This window comes from Oryx dammah, unplaced genomic scaffold, assembly GCF_014754425.2.
Source record: "Oryx dammah isolate SB20612 unplaced genomic scaffold, SCBI_Odam_1.1 HiC_scaffold_27, whole genome shotgun sequence".
In the NCBI taxonomy this organism is placed as follows: Eukaryota; Metazoa; Chordata; class Mammalia; order Artiodactyla; family Bovidae; genus Oryx; species Oryx dammah.
This window is the reverse complement of record NW_024070211.1, coordinates 107721685-107737953: the sequence shown is the minus strand read 5'-3', so window position 1 is coordinate 107737953 and position 16269 is coordinate 107721685. Positions and strand designations below refer to the sequence as shown.

Here is a 16269-nt window from a genome sequence, read left to right as displayed (position 1 = left end):
CTGAGTAATTCTTCCTTAATTCCAGTTCAGTTCTGTCGCTCAGTCATGTCTGACTCTTTGCGACCCCATAAACCGCAGCATGCCAGACCTCCCTGTCCATCACCAACTCCCAGAGTTTACTCAAACTCATGTCCATTGAGTCGGTGATGCCATCCAAACATTTCATCCTCTGTTGTCCCCTTCTCCTCCTGTCCTCAATCTTTCCCAACATCAGGGTCTTTTCCAGTGAGTCAGCTCTTCACATCAGGTGGCCAAAATATTGGAGTTTCAGCTTCAACATCAGTCCTTCCAATGAACACCCAGGACTGATCTCCTTTAGGATGGACTGGTTGGATCTCCTTGCAGTCCAAGGGACTCTCAAGAGTCTTCTCCAATACCACAGTTCAAAAGCATCAATTCTTCGGCACTCAGCTTTCTTTATAGTCCAACTCTCACATCCATACATGACCACTGGAAAAACCATAGCCTTGACTATAGATGGACCTTTGTTGACAAAGTAATGTCTCTGCTTTTTAATATGCTGTCTAGGTTGTGTCATAACTTTCCTTCCAGGGAGCAAGCGTCTTTTAATTTCATGGCTGCAGTCACCATCTGCAGTGATTTTGGAGCCCAGAAAGATAAAGTCAGCCACTGTTTCGCCATCTATTTGCCCTGAATCCTTAATTCCAGAATGCCCCCAGATACTTGACTGACTCTCCACTGTCCTCTTCTGAAACTCAAACAACGTGGCTAAGGAAGTACCCCCCAGTCAAACCTCCTTTAGATCCTGCTCTGCCTTTCTTGACTCCACCCCCCATTCATTCATTTTTTTCTCTAGTCCTGTTCCTGTTTTCCTCCACTGACCCTTTGAATGTACTCCCTCTTACTAAAATATCCTTGTCTCCCAACTTCACCCAGCCTGGGCTCTGACTCACCAATACCTAGGCACGTTCCAGTTTTCTGCTTTAATTTCACTTATCCAGCAAGCTCTTTTGGACATCCAATCCTGGTCTTGATTCTCCTCCAGTATTCTCTCTCTGGAAGGTTATATCATATTGAAATTTTTAGGTTGGCGTATTTCTCTCCCTCAGTTCTAGTCTTGTTACAGCTCAAGCAGGCAGGTTTTCTCAGCTCCTGTCTCATAGTAGGAAGTGTTAAAAACAGACTGGTTACAGCTCAAGCTCTTTTTATTAAATAGGCCGAAGATGGCCAGCCCTGAAGGAGTGTCAATGATGCCTCTTGACTTCCCTTTTTATACTCCCTGTCTCCTCCTCTTGGTTCGTGTCCTGTGCAAAATGCAAATAGGTACACTCATGGACAATCAGGGAATGGGGCATGTCTGGGCACATGCAAAATAGTGATTTCACATATTCATCTAGATGGGTGGGGACTGAGAGTTTTGATTGACACTTGCAAGTTGCACAACAGGCTCTATTACTTATGTCTTTCGCATAATTCAGTCTGTTATAATCAAATTTATGTATGTATAGAATATTTATGAATCCTTTACAGACTGCTAGCTGCCAGAGGTTACTTGACACAGCTCTGCATGTATGCATGTGCTGGAGTTGGAGAACCCCTGTGGTTAGTTTATATCCACTGTGTGCCTAGGGCGTACTTGCAGGAGTTGGAAAAATCTCTGAGGTTCTTTCTGTAGCATTTCTGTGAGCTCTCCTGGGCATTTCTGGGGCAGGGTTTAGAGACCAGCTTGCATCCTTTTTGGCTAGGTCACCTTCATCCCTCATCCCTTCACTTCCTACCTAACAAAATTGTGTAGAATCTTATTTGTGTCTCTAATGTACATCTAGAGTCTCTTCTGTCTTGGATCTCCTGGACATGGAACAACAGACTGGTTCCAAATAGGGAAAGGAGTGCGTCAAGGCTGTATATTGTCACCCTGCTTATTTAACTTCTATGCAGAGTACATCATGAGAAACGCTGGACTGGAAGAAGCACAAGCTGGAATCAAGATTGCCAGGAGAAATATCAATAACCTCAGATATGCAGATGACCCTTATGGCAGAAAGTGAAGAGGAACTATAGAGCCTCTTGATGAAAGTGAAAGAGGAGAGTGAAAAAGTTGGCTTAAAGCTCAACATTCACACAACTAAGATCATGGCATTTAGCCCCATCACTTCATGGCAAATAGATGGGGAAACAGTGGCTGACTTTATTTTTCTGGGCTCCAAAATCACTGCAGATGGTGACTACAGCCATGAAATTAAAAGACACTTAATCCTTGGAAGAAAGGTTATGACCAACCTAGACAGCATATTCAAAAGCAGAGACATTACTTTGTCAACAAAGGTCCATCTAGTGAAGGCTATGGTTTTACCAGTGGTCATGGTTGTGAGAGTTGGACTATAAAGAAAGCTGAGCACCAAAGAATTGATGCTTTTGAACTGTGGTGTTGGAGAAACTCTTGAGAATCCCTTGGACTGCAAGGAGATCCAACCAGTCCATCCTAAAGGAGATCAGTCCTGGGTGTTCATTGGAAGGACTGATGAAGCTGAAACTCCAATACTTTGGCCACCTGATGTGAAGAGCTGACTCACTGAAAAAGACCCTGATGTTGGGAAAGATTGAAGGCAGGAGGAAAAGGGGATACAGAGGATGAGATGGTTGGATGGCATCACCAACTCAATGGACATGGGTTTGGGTAAACTCTAGGAGTTGGCGATGGACAGGGAGGCCTAGCATGCTGCAGTTCGTGGGGTCGCAAAGAGTCGGACACGACTGAGCAACTGAACTGATCATAATTAAAATACATCAGAATAACACAAGCCTCATTTTAAAAACTTGAGCCATCATTCTTTTGTTTACCTTTGTTTTGATCCCTGAAAACTAAGATTGTGACCTCAGCTTCATGCTCTCTTTTTAAGTCTCTGTCAGAATCCCTTGGCCTTGCCTGTAGAAATGACAGGAATCACTGCTGTTTCATGTGCATCCACTGTTTGCACAACAGAGCCTGAAGTATTTTACATCATCTCAGTTAATTTACTCCTCATGATCCCCCAGGATGGTGATATCATTGGGTCCATTCCATGTTTGGGGAATCAGAGGCTCTGTGAGGTTAACTTGCCCAAGATCATATGGTGCAAAAGCTGGGAGTTCACCTCTGGTGTAGCATCATGGCCCCATGCTCAACAGCTGTTCAGTCTTACAGTCAGGACCTTGCACCCTTATGGTATTACAGTTTTCTGTTTCTTTGTGGATTCACCTTTTGGATGACTGGACACACACTGGTTGAGATGAGATCTCCTTTGTACCTTCAGCAGAGTAATATTGGCCTGTCTGGTGCAGGAGACCTACAAGAGAGTCTTGCAAGTGTTTCTTCTCCCTTATGGCTTGAGAATGCAGTAATGTGTGACATGCCCAGTGAATGAAAAGTGATGGTTTTTCCTCAAAAGATAGAGATGTTAAATAAAGCCAAACTCAGGAATGATCTTCTGTTTCTGTCATTTAACTTTCCATCCAACTCTAGTTAGTTAAAGCCTGAGAGGATTTCTTTGTGGTTGTCAGTTACCAGCCAGTTTGAGACACACTTGACAGAGCTCGTTTGAACTGCTTCTTGGCTTAATCGTCTGGGGGACACTTAGTTCAGTTCAGCTCAGTCACTCAGTCATGTCTGACTCTTTGCGACCCCATGAATCGCAGCACGCCAGGCCTTCTGTCCGTCACCAGCTCCCGGAGTTCACTCAGACTCACGTCCATCGAGTCAGTGATGCCATCCAGCCATCTCATCCTCTGTCGTCCCCTTCTCCTCCTGCCCTCAATCCCTCCCAGCATCAGAGTCTTTTCCAATGAGTCAACTCTTCTCATGAGGTGGCCAAAGTACTGGAGTTTCAGTTTTAGCATCATTCCTTCCAAAGAAATCCCAGGGCTGATCTCCTTCAGAATGGACTGGTTGGATCTCCTTGCAGTCCAAGGGACTCTCAAGAGTCTTCTCCAACACCACAGTTCAAAAGCATCAATTCTTCGGTGCTCAGCTTTCTTCACAGTCCAACTCTCACATCCATACGTGACCACTGGAAAAACCATAGCCTTGACTAGACGGACCTTTGTTGGCAAAGTAATGTTTCTGCTTTTGAATATGCTATCTAGGTTGGTCATAACTTTTCTTCCAAGGAGTAAGCATCTTTTAATCTCGTGGCTGCAATCACCATCTGCAGTGATTTTGGAGCCCAAAAAAATAAAGTCTGACACTGTTTCCACTATTTGCCCATCTATTTCCCATGAAGTCATGGGACCGGATGCCATGATCTTCATTTTCTGAATGTTGAGCTTTAAGCAACTTTTTCACTGTTCACTTTCATCAAGAGGCTTTTTAGTTCCTCTCCACTTTCTGCCATAAGGGTGGTGTCATCTGCATATCTGAGGTTATTGATATTTCTCCCGGCAATCTTGATTCTAGCTTGTGCTTCTTCCAGTCCAGAGTTTCTCATGATGTACTCTGCATAGAAGTTAAATAAGCACGGTGACAATATACAGCCTTGAAGTACTCCTTTTCCTATTTGGAGCCAGTCTGTTGTTCCATGTCCAGTTAATGTTGCTTCCTGACCTGCATATAGGTTTCTCAAGAAGCAGGTCAGGTGGTCTGGTATTCCCATCTCTTTCAGAATTTTCCACAGTTTACTGTGATCCACACAGTCAAAGGCTTTGGCATAGTCAATAAACCAGAAATAGATGTTTTTCTGGAACTCTCTTGCTTTTTCTGTGATCCAGCGGATGTTGGCAATTTGATCTCTGGTTCCTCTGGCTTTTCTAAAACCAGCTTGAACATCTGGAAGTTCACGGTTCACATATTGCTAAAGCCTGGCTCTGAGCATTTTGAGCATTACTTTACTAGCGTGTGAGATGAATGCAATTATGAGGTAGTTTGAGCATTCTTTGGCATCGCCTTTCTTTGGGATTGGAATGAAAACTGACCTTTTCCAGTCCTGTGGCCACTGCTGAGTGTTCCAAATTTGCTGGCATATTGAGTGCAGCACTTTCACAGCATCATCTTTCAGGATTTGAAAGAGCTCAACTGGAATTCCATCACCTCCACTAGCTTTGTTCGTAGTGATGCTTTCCAAGGCCCACTTGACTTCACATTCCAGAATGTCTGGCTCTAGATTAGTGATCATACCATCGTGACTATCTGGGTCGTGAAGATCTTTTTTGTACAGTTTTTCTGTGTATTCTTGCCACCTCTTCTTAATATCTTCTGCTTCTGTTAGGTCCATACCATTTCTGTCCTTTATTGAGTCCATCTCTGCATGAAATATTCCCTTGGTATCTCTAATTTTCCTGAAGAGATCTCTAGTCTTTTCCATTCTGTTGTTTTCCTCTATTTATTTGCATTGATTGCTGAAGAAGGCCTTCTTATCTCTCCTTGCTATTCTTTGGAACTCTGCATTCAGATGCTTATATCTTTCCTTTTCTCCTTTGCTTTTCGCCTCTGTTTTCATGGCTATTTGTAAGGCCTCCCCAGACAGCCATTTTGCTTGTTTGCATTTCTTTTCCATGGGGATGGTCTTGATCCCTGTCTCCTGTATAATGTCACGAACCTCATTCCATAGTTCATCAGGCACTCTGTCTATCAGATCTGGGCCCTTAAATCTATTTCTCACTTCTACTGTATAATCATAAGAGATTTGATTTAGGTCATACCTGAATGGTCTAGTGGTTTTTCCTACTTTCTTCAATTTAAGTCTGAATTTGGCAATAAGGAGTTCATGATCAGAGCCACAGTCAGCTCCTGGTCTTGTTTTTGTTGACTGTGTAGAGCTTCTCCATCTTTGGCTGCAAAGAATATAATCAATCTGATTTTGGTGTTGACCATCTGGTGATGTCCATGTGTAGAGTCTTCTCTTGTGTTGTTGGAAAAGGGTGTTTGCTATGACCAGTGGATTTTCTTGGCAAAACTCTATTATAGTCTTTGCCCTGCTTCATTCTCTATTCCAAGGCCAAATTTGCCTATTACTCCAGGTGTTTCTTGACTTCCTACTTTTGCATTCCAGTCTCCTATAATGAAAAGGAGATCTTTTTTGAGTGTTAGTTCTAAAAGGTCTTCTAGTTCTTCATAGAACCATTCAGCTTCAGCTTCTTCAGTGTTACTGGTTGGGGCATAGACTTGGATTACTGTGATATTGAATGGTTTGCCTTGGAGACGAACAAAGATCATTCTATCGTTTTTGAGATTGCATCCAAGTACTGCATTTCGGACTCTTTTGTTGACCATGATGGCTACTCCATTTCTTCTGAGGGATTCCTGCCCGCAGTAGTAGATACACTGGTCATGAGTTAAATTCACCCATTCCAGTCCATTTTAGTTTGCTGATTCCTAGAATGTCGACGTTCACCCTTGCAATCTGACCACTTCCAATTTGCCTTGATTCATGTTAACTGTGGGACACTTAACATCCCAGTAAAACCACAGAGATCCAGTTTAGTTATTTAGATCAAAGTGTTTTAGAAGCATTTTTCCTTCTAAGCTGCTACTGCTCATAGTCCTTCAACTGTTTATCATTTTAATCTCAGCACTTTCTTTGCTTTCTAAAGGAGAATGTCAGGGGCCTGAAAATTATGTAATTATTAATACTGTGGTTCTTCAGCTGGCCGCACAATAGTTTCACTCAAGGGATGGTGAGGACACTTTAGACAATTACTCATGCGTGGGTCCTATAACAAATAGCCTAATTGTTCTTCCTGCAGCCTGGGCAGGAACTTTAAAGCACCCTCTGTTAGTCCCAGTGTTTAGCCAAGGCTGGGAAGCATGTCATATGTGGACAACTCATTCTCCAGTCTCTTTCCTCTTAGCTCCCACCACTATTAAGAAATATTTGGCTCAAGCTTAAAAAGGTGTCGTCTTGTATATCTGTGTATATATTTTAATTTTAAAAAAATGGCCTTGAAGGGCAAGGATATTGTTATTTAAAGAAATACTTTTACTTTTTTCCCTCCACCCAATGAGATCTCTATAGCTTCATTTGACAGGAAAGATAATAAGTGAAGTATGATTTCCGTTGTTGGCACTGCTAGCTAGAAACAGGGAGATCAGAAACCTTTTCACTTTCAACAAAGCGGTTCAGGCATAGAGGGCATTTCAGCTCAAGTAGTGCGTGCTTTGGGTTTGACATTATCAGTATGGTTTTATTGTTGTAAGCCTTGAGGCAAGTTTTCATAAATGTTTTTTAAGTCATTTTTTAATTTGCTACCTTGCAGTTTTGTAAAGTAGGTAAGTCTTGCTGCTTTCAATGTGGAATTTTTGAAACTGCGTTAGTGACAATACAAAATATTTAATTTGCCCTTGAAGATAGAACTGGAGAAAGAAATAGCAACCCATTGTTGCCCAGAGAATCCCATGGACAGAGGAGCCTGGCAGGCTACAGTCCATGGGGTCACAAGAGTAGGATATGACTTAATGACAAAAGAGAGACAGAGAGAAGATAGAACACAAATTGTAAGTACAGCTGACCCTTGAACAACATAGGTTTGAACTGCATGATCCAATTAGACATGAATTTTTTTCAATAAATAGTAATAACAATCTGTGGTTAGTTCAACTTGCAGATATAGAGGAACCATATTTAAGGAGGGCCAAATGTAAGTTATATGTGGATTTCTGACTGTTTGGAGGGCTGGCACCTCCAACCCTTCCATTTTTCAAGGGTCAACTATACATGTAATTAACATCCAACTGGAAACTCCCATGGGCGGAGGGGCCTGGTAGGCTGCAGTCCATGGGGTCGCTAAGAGTCGGACACGACTGAGTGACTTCACTTTCACTTTTCACTTTCATGCATTGGAGAAGGAGATGGCAACCCACTCCAGTGTTCTTGCCTGGAGAATCCCAGGGACAGGGGAGCCTGGTGGGCTGCCGTCTATGGGGTCACACGGAGTCAGACATGACTGAAGTGACTTAGCAGTAGCAGTGGTACACATATGAGCAGTATGAACTTAGTTTCTGAAGTTTACTAACATGCATTGCAGACAGCAATTTTTTATTGAAGTCTAGTTGATTTACAGTGTGTTAATTTCTGCTATACAGAAAAGTTATATATATTTTTAATGTTCTTTTTCATGATGGTTTATCAAAGGATACTGAATATAGTTTTCTGTGCTATACAGTAGGACCTTGTTGTTTATTCATTCTATACATAAAAGCTTACATCTGCTAAATCTGCTCACCCCAGCCGCCATCCCTCCCCCAACCCACTGTCCCCTGGCAACCATCAGTCTGTTCTCCATATGCCTGATTCTGTTTCTGTATCGAAGCTATGTTCGTTTGTGTCATATTTTAGATTTCACGTGTAAGTGATATGGTATGGTGCTTGTCTTTCTGACTTACTTCGCTTAGTAGGATCATCTCTGGGTTGCTCATGTTGCTGCAAATGGCATTAGTTCCTTCTGTCTTATGGCTCAGTAGGATTCCATTGTGTATATGCGCCACGTCTTCTTTACCCGTTCATCTGTCCGTGGACACTCAGGTTGTTTCCATGTGTTGGCGATTGTGAATAGTGCTGCTGTGAACATAGGGGTGCAGGTATCTTTTTGGATTAGAGTTTTGTGTGGATTTGTACCCAGAAGTGGGATTGCTGGGTCACATGGTAGTTCTGTGTTTAGTGTTCTGAGGCCCTCCATACTATTTTCCATAATGGCTGTGACATCAGCATAGGAGAGTTCCATTTTCTCCACACTCTCTCTAGCATTTGTTATTTGTAGGCTTTTGAATGATGGACATTCTGACTGGTGTGAGCTGGTACATTTCTCTAATAATTAGTGATGTTGAACAGATAGCCGTTTTATATGCATTTTGGTAATTAATGGCCAAAGAGCCTTATTTATCAAGGCTGAGTGATTAAGGTGATATTTCCCAAAGTACACTAAAGCCAGGACTCAAATGATATAAAAAGTAGCTGAGAGTATTAACTTACTCCTCCTGCTGAAACTGTCAGTTCAAGAAGGCCCAGGTAGCAGCTCTGTCTCCTATTCAGTCTGAAACAGTGGTTCTGCAAAGTGTGGTCCTCAGACGGACAGTGTCAGCTTCACCAGGAACCTTTATAAAAATGTGAATTCTGGGGTTCCATCCCAGGCCTGAGGAATCAGAATCGAGGGAGTCAGGCACAGGAACCTGCGTTAACACACTCTCAGGGTGATTCTGATGCTAAAGTTTGGGAACCATGACTCTAAAGGAAAGGGGACGCTAGGGTAGGACAGAGGTTCTCAAACTCCACTGACTCCCCTGGGGAGCTCAGAAAATCCCAGTGCCTAGGCCACACCCCAGACCAATTCAGTCACAACTCCTGGAGTGGACATGGGCACAGGTATGCTTTCAAACTCTCCTGGTGGTTCCAAAGCGCACCCAGGCTGGCAGTGGAGGGAATTCTTAGGACTGACGTTGGACAGCCACATCTGAAGCCCCTCCACACGATGAGGGCCACACCTGCAGGCTGGTGGGACGTTCAGGAATCAGAGCACAGGCACTTGAGCGGCAGTAGTCGTGTTCCTCCACCACGGTAAGCTCCTGAGAACGTGTACATTTTCCTTTGAAGTGGAGGTTCTCTAAGTGTCAGTCTTGAACTTCTGGGGTTCCTTGAGACTTTTTTTAAGGGATCTTGAATGTTCATAAGAATACTAAGATGTTACTTGGCTTTTCCCATAGTGTTAACATTGGTGTAAAAGCCACTGTGGTCCAACCTAGTAATGTGGGCAGAAACCAAAGCAGAAACATCAAACTGTGGTAACGGCCATCATCTTTAAAGCACTCATTCTATCACTCCATAAATACATAAAAATTTAAAAAGTAAGGGCAACTGGCTTAAATCCCCACTTGAGAACACATCTTTTTAATATTCTGTGTGATGAGATGGGAAGCATTTCCTCAGTACTTAAGTGTGATAGTTATCTCTAGGGAAAGCACTGGTGAGATTGAGTTGTGAGCCAGACTAGCTTTTTTTTTTTTTTTCATGGTACATCACTTTTACTTGGAAGAACAGCTGAGAAACACTGGCTCTTCAGACTAGGGATCTGGCAGACATTTGTTTCAAAATGAACCCAGGAAGCCTGGCACTTCAAGGAAAACAATGGACAGTATTTGTTGTCAAGAAGAAATTCCACATTTCAAGCAAAAAACAGGGTTTTAGAAAACGTGTATCTGCCGTAGTAAGTTTGACAGACACCTCCCCACACACACAACCCTACCCCCAGTATTTAAAGCTTTATCCGATGAGATTGGTAATAGATAATATTAATAATGTATTGATACTGTGTAATATGTCAACATTTGGAACATTTGCTAGCTCAGTGATGCTGAAAAATTATACATGGGTAAAAGATCCATTAAAATAGACCAATGTTTACCATAACATTTATGAAAAGTTTAACATGTTGGTTTTACATTTTAACATTGTAACTAAGCTTTATGAAAATAGCACTTGGAAAGTTTTGGCATAGTAACATATGATGTCCACAATTATTTGGAAAGGCTATTAAGATACTCTCCCCTTTTCCAACTAGATATTTGAGAGAGACTGGATTTTCTTTGTATACTTTAAGGAAAACAGCAGTCGAGTGACTGCAGGTGTGAGAATCTGGCCATTTTTATTAAGCAAAACATTTGAGATCTGAGAAAGTGTAAAAAGCAGTGCCACTCTTTAATTTTGTTTTGGGAAACTATTAGCATGCATTGGGCTTATTTCTGTAATGTTTAGTGAATCAGTAACTGAGTACTTTAGAAACACCTTTTATTTTCTAAGACAGTAAATACAACATAACCTAATCATACTTTATGTTTTAAAATAGATTCAATACTTTAACATTACTAAAAATATTTTTATTGAAGTTGGTTTACAATGTGTGAATTTCTGCTGTACAGCAAAGTGATTGAGTTATATATGTACACACACACACACATTCTTTCCTATTATGGTTTATTATAGAATATTGATTGTAAGCTGTCTCTGCTATAGAGTAGATCCTTATTTTTCTGTGTAATAGTTTGCATCTGCTAACCCCAAGCTCCCAATCCATCACTCCCCCACCTCTCATTCCCCTTGGCAACCACAAGTCTTTATGTCTGTGAGTCTGTTTATGCATTGTACATAACAGACTGGGACTGTTATCTACAACGGTGGGACTGGGATTGCTGGATTGTAGGGTAGGTAATTCTATTTTTGCTTTTCTGAGAACCTTCTATAATATTTCCACCAACAGTGTAGGAGGGCTCCCTTTTCTCCATACTCTAGCATTTGTGGCTGTTCTGACTGGTATGAGGTGGTACATCATTGTAGATTTGTATTTCTCTAGTAATTAGTGATGTTGAGCATCTCTTCGTGTGGTTACTGGCCATTTGTATTTCTTTGGAGAAATCTCTATTTAGGTCCTCTGCCCATTTTTTGATTGGGTTGTTTGTTTCTTTGAGTTCTTTGTATGCTAGAAATTAAACCCTTGTCGGTGGCATCGTTTGCAGATATTTTACCCCGTTCTGTAGGTTATCTTTTCATTTTGTTTATGATTTTCTTCACTGTGCAATAGCTTCTAAGTTTAAGTCACATTTGTTTATATAAATATTTAATATTTCTAAGTACAATAAATATAATCCATGTGGACATAATCATTTGGAGTTCTTGATAGTTTGAGAACTGCTGCCTTAAGGGTTTCTGGCCTCTTTTGTGTAGATTTCAGTATCATTTGCTTGTTGTCCTCATGATCATTTTCCAGGCCACAAAGAGGTAAGGATTTAAGAGGATTTAAGGCCTCTGATTTAAGAGGCTTAAATCAGAGCTAGCAACATGGAGGAGGGAAGGCTGAGTGTCCTGAAGCAAAGCCAATCACCTGGCCTGTGCCTCTTTGCCAGGAGACAGAACCTAGAATGGGACATGGCCTCCCTATACCCACATAATCACTGATTTGGTTACACAAATTCTCACTTTCATCACTCTTCACCACAAGGACTTAGTTTTTATTTCTAGCTATGTTCAGCTTCTGCTAGTCACGGTGCCAGATTTCTGATAACAGCTTTCAAGTGCATGGATGTGGCTTCACACTCGATAACAGCAACAGTCTGACCTCAGATGTTTGTCAGTTTTCTACGCAGATCATCTCTGCCCCCGTCAGTGAGTTGAGGAAGGGATGTTAGCAATAGCTACAAGGAGAGAAGAAGGGACGGATTAGGAAGAGATGTCGAGAAACAGTGGGAGTAGAAGATTGGTCGGGTGGCGGGGGAGGGCGGTGTGGTGGTAAAGATCACTGGTGCTGGTGTGATAAACACCCACCAGAAATCTCAGCTGAGACGATTTTCTGCCTGTGCTGCTTTGTTAGCAGTGATAAGGGGAGCTTCTGATCTTTCTGCCCCTGGCAATGCAAACAATGAAAATCGTACTTTACCGACTATCTTATCTGTCAGTTGAAACTAGAGACATTGACAGGCACAAAGTAAATTATTTAAATGTTAGCTAATATTCCTACTCTTTAGGCTATGGATTTTCTTATTGAGCATAACTGCTCACACTGAATGTTAAGGATAATTATTTTAAATATTCAAGTTATATGTTCTAATTAGCTGCCTGTTTTAAAGGAAAATGCTGCAGTTGGCAAAGGACTGAGTTTCTGTACAGTTTTTTAGAACAGTGCTAAGCAGCTTCACTGTGAGGATTGGAAAGGGCTTTTGACCCTGGGAAACTAGTTGTTTTCACAATTATTTAGCAGGCACTCAGCCAAGAAAAGGTTCCTATGTCCCTTTGGTAATTAATTGCCCATTCCCAGACATTCAAACTTTTCTCACCCCGCTTTGTGGTACTTACGTAATGTCCAGTTCTGATTTATGTACTGTAGAGGCAATTTAGAATGGTGGTCTGAGTACTCTGTGTGTCTATAGGTTAGTTCCTCAGTCGTGTCCGACTCTTTGTGACCCCATGGACTGTAGCCCGCCAGGCTGCTCTGTTCATTAAATTCTCCAGGCAAGAATACTGGGAGTGGGTAGCCATTTCCTTCTCCAGGAGATCTTCCCAACCAGGGATCGAACCTGCGTCTCCTGCATTGCAGGCAGATTCTTTTACTACTGAGTCACCGTATAGGAAAGGGAGGTAAAGGGGAGAATAAGTTGTGAATTAGTGCCAGTGAGAATTTTGATGGGCAAAGGCTTATTTACAGTTTCTTTGGATTTTGACATGATAAAGTACTTTGCATTTTGTAATCTGGGCCAATTTTAAGGCAATAAATATGACCTAAATTTTTACAAATTCTGTCATAGAAAAATAGTACCTTTCACTGTAAAAATTCAGTTCAGTTGCTCAGTTGTGTCCAAATCTTTGCGACCCTAAGAATTACAGCATGCCAGGCCTCCCTGTCCGTCACCAACTCCCAGAGTTCACTCAGACTCATGTTTATCAAGTTGGTGATGCCATCCAACCACCTCATCCTAAAATGTCCCCTTCTCCTCCTGCCTTCAGTCCCTCCCAGCATCAGGGTCTTTTCCAATGAGTCAACTCTTCTCATGAGGTGGCCAAAGTACTGGAGTTTCAGCTTTAGCATCATTCCTTCCAAAGAAATCCCAGGGCTGATCTCCTTCAGAATGGACTGGTTGGATCTCCTTGCAGTCCAAGGGACTCTCAAGAGTCTTCTCCAACACCACAGTTCAAACGCATCAATTCTTCGGCGCTCAGCTTTCTTCACAGTCCAACTCTCACATCCATACATGACGGCTGGAAAAACCATAGCCTTGACTAGATGGACTTTTGTTGGCAAAGTAATGTCTCTGCTTCTTAATATGCTATCTAGGTTGGTCATAACTTATCTTCCAAGGAATAAGCATCTTTTTGGACTGCAAGGAGATCCAACCAATCCATTCTGAAGGAGATCAGCCCTGGGATTTCTTTGGAAGGAATGATGCTAAAGCTGAAACTCCAGTACTTTGGCCACTTCATGCAAAGAGTTGACTCATTGGAAAAGACTCTGATGCTGGGAGGGATTAGAGGCAGGAGGAGAAGGGGACCACAGAGGATGGGATGGTTGGATGGCATCAGTGACTCAAAAGACGTGAGTCTGAGTGAACTCCCGGAATTGATGATGGACAGGGAGGCCTGGCGTGCTGTGATTCATGGGGTCGCAAAGAGTCGGACATGACTGAGCGACTGAACTGAACTGAAGCATCTTTTAATTTCATTGCTGCAATCATCATCTGCAGTGATTTAGGAGCCCCCAAATATAAAGTAAGCCACTGTTTCCCCATCTGTTTGCCATGAAGTGATGGGACCAGATGCCATGATCTTCGTTTTCTGAATGTTGAGCTTTAAGCCAACTTTTTCACTCTCCTCTTTCACTTTCATCAAGAGGCTTTTTAGTTCCTCTTCACTTTCTGCCATAAGGGTGGTGTCATCTGCATATCTGAGGTGATTGATATTTCTCTTGGCAATCTTGTTTCCAGCCTGTGCTTCTTCCAGCCCAGTGTTTCTCATGATGTACTCTGCATAGAAGTTAAATAAGCAGGGTGACAATATATAGCCTTGACGTACTCCTTTTCCTATTTGAAACCAGTCTGTTGTTCCATGTCCAGTTCTAACTGTTGCTTCCTGACCTGCATACAGGTTTCTCAAGAGGCAGGTCAGGTGGTCTGGTATTCCCACCTCTTTCAGAATTTTCCACAGTTTATTATGATCCACACAGTCAAAGACTTTGGCATAGTCAATAAACCAGAAATAGATGTTTTTCTGGAACTCTCTTGCTTTTTGATGATTCAGCGGATGTTGGCAATTTGATCTCTGGTTCCTCTGCCTTTTCGAAAACCAGCTTGAACATCTGAAAGTTCATGGTTCACATACAGCTGAAGCCTGGCTTGGAGAATTTTGAGCATTACTTTACTAGCGTGTGAGATGACTGCAATTATGCGGTAGTTTGAGCATTCTTTGGCATTGCCTTTCTTTGGGATTGGAATGAAAACTGACCTTTTCCAGTCCTGTGGCCACTGCTGAGTTTTCCCAATTTGTTGGCATATTGAGTGCAGCACTTTCACAGCATGATCTTTCAGGATTTGAAATAGCTCAACTGGAATTCCATCACCTCCACTAGCTTTGTTCGTAGTGATGCTCTCTAAGGCCCACTTGACTTCACATTCCAGGATGTCTGGCTCTAGATGAGTGATCACACCATCGTGATTATCTGGGTCATGAAGATCTTTTTTGTACAGTTCCTCTGTGTATTGTTGCCACCTCTTCTTAATATCTTCTGCTTCTGTTAGGTCCATACCATTTCTGTCCTTTATCAAGCCCATCTTTGCATGAAATGTTCCCTTGGTATCTCTCAATTTTCTTGAAGAGATCTCTCGTCTCTCCCATTCTGTTGTTTTCTTCTATTTCTATGCATTGATCATTGAGGAAGGCTTTCTTATCTCTTCTTGCTATTCTTTGGAATTCTGCATTCAAATGAGTATATCTTTTTTTTTTCTCCTTTGCTTTTCACTTCTCTTCTTTCCGCAGCTATTTGTAAGGCCTCCTCGGACAGCCATTTTGCTTTTTTGCATTTCTTTTCCATGGGGATGGTCTTGATCCCTGTCTCCTGTACAATGTCACGAACTTCTGTCCATAGTTCATCAGGCACTCTGTCTGTCAGATCTAGGCCCTTAAATCTATTTCTCACTTCCATTGTATAATCATAAGGGATTCGATTTAGGTCATACCTGAATGGTCTAGTGGTTTTAAGTCTGAATTTGGCAATAAGGAGTTCATGATCTGAGCTCATATTTAAACAACAGTTGTCTATCATGAGCCATTCCACTACTTGGTGACTTTTTTTTTTCCTGAGCATTTTGACGAGACGATGATTTTGGTAAAGACCAATTTACCCTATTAGATCTCTTCTGCTCATTTTCATAATAGTCTTTTAAAAGTTGCTAATGTTGCTAAGTCAGTTCAGTCGTTTCTGACTTTGTGACCCTATAGATGGCAACCCACCAGGCTTCTCCATCCCTGGGATTTTCAAGGCAAGAGTGCTGGAGTGGGGTGCCAGTAAGGCATATTTTAAACTACATTTTACATAGTAGTTGTTGAGAATGTGTATGTACCTTCCCAGCAGTCCTGTGGCTAGCTCACTGGCGGTTCCATTTCATGAGCAACAAAGCCTTTCGCCTCTGTCCTCAATGGGCCTGATGATCAGATTTCTCAGAGCAGGTGACACCCAGGAGTCACTAAAGAAAGGGATTCTTAGCATGTTGCTGGCAGAGATGGAACCCCTGACCCCATAGACTGCACATAGACCCGCCTTTCCATGAACAACTCTGTAAAAGGCTGCTACCAACCAGCCAGCACTGAG

General features: G+C 42.1%; 1 protein-coding gene and 1 long non-coding RNA gene across 9 annotated transcripts in view; one reads left to right on the top strand and one right to left on the bottom strand.

The window, feature by feature from the left end:
• The window catches only part of STK39 (serine/threonine kinase 39), a 315997-nt gene that overhangs the window by 298161 nt on the left and 1567 nt on the right, over positions 1-16269 (top strand). The gene's annotated exons all lie outside the window — the stretch shown is intronic.
• Positions 15934-16269, bottom strand: part of LOC120854883 — a 95947-nt gene continuing 95611 nt past the window's right edge. For all 8 annotated transcript variants that reach the window (XR_005719092.1, XR_005719094.1, XR_005719093.1 and 5 more), the window contains one exon: positions 15934-16144. This is a non-coding gene — a long non-coding RNA (uncharacterized LOC120854883). The remainder of the gene's footprint in view (positions 16145-16269) is intronic.